Raw genomic sequence first — 6201 nt, 5'->3', positions numbered from 1 at the left:
TCTGATTTTTTAAATTCTCCACTTAAAAGCTATTTTTAGGAGGTATGTCTTGCATACATACACATGTATATGCAGCACACCCCCACACAAGCTTCAGTAATTCTGTCTCACTTCAGATCCTTTTCTTCAGTTCAAATCACATAATATTAAGCTCAATTTTAAGTTTAAAATACTATGCATGATACTACGCCATTGTGTGAAACTATTCCTATCTTTTACACTGCTTGTGTGTGAATGAAAGGAGATGAAGTTGATAGTCACCAAAACTGATCGTTGAGTGAAGGATGGTGAGATTTACAGTAAATTTTTGTTTTCTTTTCTGGAACTTTCCATTTTGCTTCACTTTTTTTTTTCTTTTTAAATATACAAGTAGGTTTTTTTTTTATAAGGCCATAAAATAATTATACCAAAAACTGGTACAATTTAGCGGCTTCATTCCAAACATTTATTGCAAATTTAAGAAATATTTTCCCCTGTGTAGGCAATTGATCATATATAAGTGTACATGGTGTGTGTATGAATGTGTTTGTGTGCATGTGTTATTTAAGGATCATTACAAACTAGTCCAGTATTTAAATTTTTTTCTATTGTTTATTATGTATTCATACCTCATTTATTATCTGAATAAAAATTCAGAAATGTAGAAGTCAGAATTTCATAGAACTATTACTCATTACAGCAAAAATTAATACCTGTGTATACATATGTATTTCTATATGACATATATGGCATTTCAGAAAGAAAATAAGACAAATTTAACATTCATTGTTCTAATGTGCCAAAGCTTTCCTCTTCACAAAAAAGTCGGAAATAAGAAAAAATATATACACTTATTTTCTTTTCAGATCCCAAAAGTCATGAATATCTACAGAAGCTGATCTCCCGTAGTAATATGCAATGCTAAGTGCTCCATACCCACGAACAACCTGAAAGAGACTGCACTCTACATAATTATGCAAATAGATTTTTTAAGAAAAAGAAAAAAGCAGAAATGACAATATGCTAATATGGCAGCAGCACTGAATACGATGAGGATTATTAAAATACAAAGTGTTTGTTCATGCCCAGAGCCTTTTTTTACTTAATATTTTTTCATGGCACACAAATCTCCAAAGGAAATATTCAAGAAAGAAAGCCCTCACATCATAATTACCATAATTATACTTTTTCATCTTAAAATCCTCTACACACCCCTAGAATAAATATTATATGTAGTATATAGTATCATAATTAAAGTAAATGTTCAAAGAAATGATGCTTTGATTGCTGTTTGCTACATATTCTATCTAATGAGCCAGAACTACACAGTGCATATGTGTGGTATGTGTCTATTTGTTATTATTATTAGCATGGTGGCTTTGACTAATCTTAATTAAAAATCTGCATAAAATGTTTCTATCCCATTGTATAGAATACACTAGAAATATATAACAAAAATTAATATTGGAAGCAGTGAATAATTTAGACTACTTGCCAAAGAAATGTTTTAAAAGAAAGCTTTCAAATGGAGATAAGCGTTGTAAAAGCACATCAGAGATGAGCGGTAGCTGCAAGCTCTTTGCTCAGCCATGTGAATGTATTGTTTAATTATGGATCAAGTTAGTCTTTAGCTCCTTGACCACTGTGGATTATTCTTTCCACTTTCTTCTATGAGATCATGCTGAGCTGGGTGATACATAGATAAAAACTTGATATTATTCACCAGACTATATTCTCTAAAGAACATCAAAAACGGATAAGAGGTGGGGGGGGGTGCAGAGAGGCCTTTAAAAGGCTTTGATTTTGAGTAAAAAGAGAAATTCAATTCTTATTATTCTAAAACAAAATACAACCCACTCTGAGCAAAAGATTTAAGAACCAGAGATAATATTCTTTTGTAGGGTTAAGTCCATAAAAAAAAAAGTGATCAAAATATAAAAATGAAATTGTCCTTTTGCTGCCAGCATTCACAGTTCAAAGAATAGCTGAATGTGGTATGCGTATAATGGTAACTAAGGGGCAAATCACCCATACCTCTCTGAAAAAGAGAGCAGTAATGAAAAAGGGAAGTGAGAAGTAATTCCTGGTTTTTTGCCTTTTCCAGAATGTCATAACCAAAATAATGGCCAGTGCCTTCTTGGACAAAGCAAAAATATTTTATTTCTAAAGTTCAGAATCTCTGTTTTTAAATAATAAAAAACGAGTAAAGGTAATCCACCATTTTTTTTTTTTTCAGAAGGAGGCAATCTTGTGTGACTGAAGGATACTTAAAATGAGCGTAGGAAAAGCGTGGGTGTTAGCTCCCTCTTCACCACTAACTAGCTATGTCTTTTGGTTAAATTTCTTGCAGTTTCCTTTCCACACCTACAAAATGAAGGAGCTAACGAAGATACCAGGGAAACCAAAAATACCACAATTCTAAGATCTCAAGTACTTGTTTGCAATTCATTTCCCAATCTCCCTTAACCTCTAGTCCTCTCACTTCATTAAAAGTGTTCTTGTGTAGATAAACACAGTAACGTTCACATTGCTAGATACAATGACCTATTTTCAGTCCTTGTTTCCTGACGTATCTCTCTTCTTTTTCCCACTTGTAAACCTATTAATTCTATTTTCATTATAGCAGTCAAGATGATCTCTCTCCTCCTTCTCCTTTCTTTTCTTCTTCCTGTCCTTCTTTAACACTTTCTAAGAATTTTTTTCCTAAACTTTTTATATTTTTTTCAACCAACACTCTACAGATAGGGCCTTTCCCACTGAGGGAGTCTGAGTCAGGTCAAATAGAGACAAATCATTTAAAATGAGCATTTACAGAGAGCTGTCATGTAAGTCAAAGATAACAATTCTTCAGTGATAGGGATTTTAGTGCAGCTCCAAACCGATTTTGTCCCTTGAGTGGCTGCTAGGCTCTGGTTTTCACAGCTATCACGGTTGTGAGGCTAATAATTTTCAAGGCTTCCACAAAGCTGGGAAGAAGAGGATAGATATAAGGCAAGTTCACACACCATTATCCTGGTGTTTATACTAAATTTCATTCAGCCATTTTTCTTGAACAAAAGTTCCTTGACTGTTGTAGGATTTTCATTAATTTGAAGAGCTCAGAAAAATGTTGATTTTGGCCATTTTGCACTGTTGTTGGTGCTTTTATGGAGGAAAGGATTTTCAGAGGCTCTTAATCTGCCATTTGAAAGTGTTTCCCTACAACTGACTTTTATGGGATTTATCCCCCAAAACCTGATTTTAGCTCAAGTTTTCGAGATTGCTGAAATCGTGCAGAGAACCCTTAGCAGAAAAAATCACGAAAGAACTGTACTTTGATGCATCATATTCAAGCAAGTGAAAAATCAAAGATAAAGTTCTAAAGGAAGCCAGAGAGAAAAAAGAAACTTTACCAAAAAAGTAACAACATTTTTCATCAGAAACTAGTTAACCCGTGAACAACACAGGGGTTGGGAGTGTCCACTCCCCCAACACAGTCAAAAATCCACAGATAAACAGCCTATTGTTGTCTTGAAATCTTACCAATAACATAAACAGTGGATTAACACATACTTTGTATGTTACATTTATTATATACTGTATTCTTGCAGTAAAATGAGCTGAGGAAAGAAAATGCTATTAAGAAAACCATAAGGAAGAGAAAATACATTTGTAGTGCTCTACTGTAAAAAATCTGCATATAAGTAGACACCCACATTTCAAACCCGTGTTGTTTAAGGGTCAACCGTATACCAGCCAGAAGATGGTAAGATGACATCTTAAAGGCAGGGAAAAAAATAAAAAAGGACACGCTAGCATTCTATTCCCAGTGAAAACATCTGTGAAAAACAAAGCATAAATAAAATCTTTTTATAACAAATTAAAGGTGAGGAAATTCATTATTAGGACCACTGATGAATATTCTATCACTTATGAATTTTTTTCACAGTCTTTTTCAATTACACTCTTTATTTTGAGATACATTCACCGTATAGTTATAAGACATACTACAGAGAAATCCTATGTACCCTTTTGCAAGTTTCTCTTAATGGTGACATCTTGAAAACTATACTACATGTAAGATACAGACATGATATAGTCAACATTTTAAAAGTTCCCTTTCCATTTTTTAAAAATTTTATTTATTTATTTATTTGTTTGTTTATTTATTTATTTATGAAAAAGAGAGAGAGATTGAGAGAACGAGTGGGAGGAGGGGCAGAAGGAGCAGCAGACTCCTTGCAGAGCAGGGAGCCCGACACGGACCTTGATCCCAGGACCCTGGGATCATCACCTGAGCCAAAGGCAGATGCTTAACAGACTGAGCCACCCTAGTGCCCTAAAAAGATCCATTTCTAAAAGGATTCCTTATAATTCTATGTATAGGCACAGCCACCTCCTCCCACCATCCCCAACCCCTGACAACAATTAATTCATTCTCCATTTCTATCATTTGGTCAGTGTAAGAAAGTTACATAAATGGAATCAAAACACCTTTCAAGATGGGCTTTTTCTAAACTGAGCATAATTATCTCAAAATTCATCCAAGTTGTTTCATGTATCAATAGCTCATATATATATATATATATATATATATATATATATATATATATATATATATATATATATATTTTATCACTGGGTAACATTTCATGCTGTAGGTGCATCACAGTTCATTTAACCAGTCATCTGTTGAAAGACAACTGAATTTTCAGTTGGGGCTATGTTGAATAAAGCTGTTAGGAATATTTGTATACAGGTTTTTATTTGAGCACAGATTTCATTTCTCTGTGACAAACGCCTAAGAGATTGATTGCTGCTGCATTATATGGGAGTTGTAAGTATAGTATTATAGGGTACCATCAAACTGTTCTCCAGATGGATTATCATTTAACATTTCCACTGACATTGTATGATTGACCTAGTTTCTACAAATTTTACCGATGTTTAGTGTTGTCATTATATTCTATTTTAACCATCATCCTGTTCAGTTTGGTCAAGGGGAGGAATGAGCTGGCCTGCTAGGTTAAGGGTTGGAATCTGCACAAGTCACCTTCTTCTGTTGGTTGGTGAAGGGGAGGTCATGAGACACCTTGCCATTATGTTTTTCCTCCAGCTCTGGAATCTCTAATCAGGTCTCCTTCCTCTTACCTATATTAGTTTCCTACTGAGGCTATAATAAAACTACCAGAAATGTGGTGGTTTACAATAACACAAATTTATTCTCCTATAATTCTGGAGGTCAGAAGTCCAAAACTGTTTAATTTGGCTAAAATCCAAGTGTAGGCTGGGCTGGTTCCTTCGGGAAGCTCTTGGGGTGAATCTTTCCTGCCTTTTCCAGTTTCCAGGGGCTGTCTGCATTCATTGGCTTGTGGCCCCCTTTTCCATACTCAAAGCCAGCAGCACAGCCATATTCAAACTCTTTCTGCTTCCCTCATGACATAACCTTCCTTTCCTCTGGCCTCACTCTTAGGATTCTTGTGATAACACTGGGCCCTACTAGACAACCCAGGACAACCTCCTCATCTCCAGATCCTTAATGTAATCACATCTGCAAAATCGCTTTTGCCATGTAAGGTACATTTGGATTCCAGGTATTAGGATGTAGATATCTTTGGGGGACACTATTCAGCAACCATACCACCTTTCAGAGTTCACTGGTTGTCTCTTATCTTATTTCTAGTGTACTCTGTTGACTTAGTAGAGAGGAGAAAGAAGAGATAAGTGTTATGTATTCAAGGTTTGTGTCCTCTCAAATTCACAAGCTGAAATCCTAACCTCCAATGTAATGATATTAGGAGGTAGAGACTTTTGAAGTGACGAAATTATGAGGGTTCTGTCCTCTTGAGTGAGATTAATATCCTTATAAAAGAGACCCCAGAATGCTCCCTCACCCCTTTTACCATTTGAGGACACAGGGAGAAGATAGCCATCTGCCACCTGGAAGAGACAGTTGTCCTCACCAGAATTTGAATGTGCTGGCACCCTGATCTCAGTATTGGAGCCTCCAGAACTGTCAGAAAACAATGTCTGTTGTTTATAAACCACCCATCTACTGTACTTTGTTACAGCAACCTGAATAAGGCAAGCATGTGCCATCTTGCTTAGACTAGCAGCATACTATTATTTTAGTCTCGAGCTTTGTGTCATATTTAAATTTTATTAAGTACCCCTTCTGTTTGTTTTTTATTCAAACCATCAATTAAAATACTGAACAAGACAAGGCCAAAACATAGAGTCCTA

The sequence above is a fragment of the Ursus americanus genome, chromosome 5, assembly GCF_024610735.1.
Source record: "Ursus americanus isolate L20-20 chromosome 5, mUrsAme1.1.p, whole genome shotgun sequence".
NCBI classification, from domain to species: Eukaryota; Metazoa; Chordata; class Mammalia; order Carnivora; family Ursidae; genus Ursus; species Ursus americanus.
The sequence above is the reverse complement of the archived record's forward strand: the minus strand, read 5'-3'. Positions refer to the sequence as shown.